The sequence below is a fragment of the Gavialis gangeticus genome, unplaced genomic scaffold (assembly GCF_001723915.1).
Source record: "Gavialis gangeticus isolate Ggan-Ray unplaced genomic scaffold, GavGan_comp1, whole genome shotgun sequence".
Taxonomy (NCBI): Eukaryota; Metazoa; Chordata; order Crocodylia; family Gavialidae; genus Gavialis; species Gavialis gangeticus.
Genome location: NW_017729017.1, coordinates 8,008,080 through 8,008,300, shown reverse-complemented (window position 1 = coordinate 8,008,300; position 221 = coordinate 8,008,080). Strand labels below are relative to the sequence as shown.

Genomic DNA, 221 nt, shown 5'->3' with positions numbered 1-221 from the left:
ATGACGAGATTGCACAGTCACAAACTCCACCACGACCGTTTGAGGCTGGACATAAGGAAGAACTTCTTTACTGTTCGAGCCCCCGAGGTCTGGAATAGACTGCTGCCAGGGGCGGTTCAAGCACCCACTTCGAACGCCTTCAAGACATATTTGGATGTTTATCTTGCTGGGATCCTATGATCCCTGCTGACATCCTGTCCCTGGGGCAGGGGGCTGGACTC

At 53.4% G+C, this 221-nt stretch overlaps 1 protein-coding gene across 4 annotated transcripts in view; it reads left to right on the top strand.

Annotated features, from left to right (window-relative positions):
- Positions 1-221, top strand: part of ITCH (itchy E3 ubiquitin protein ligase) — a 181,076-nt gene that overhangs the window by 144,072 nt on the left and 36,783 nt on the right. The window lies entirely within an intron of this gene.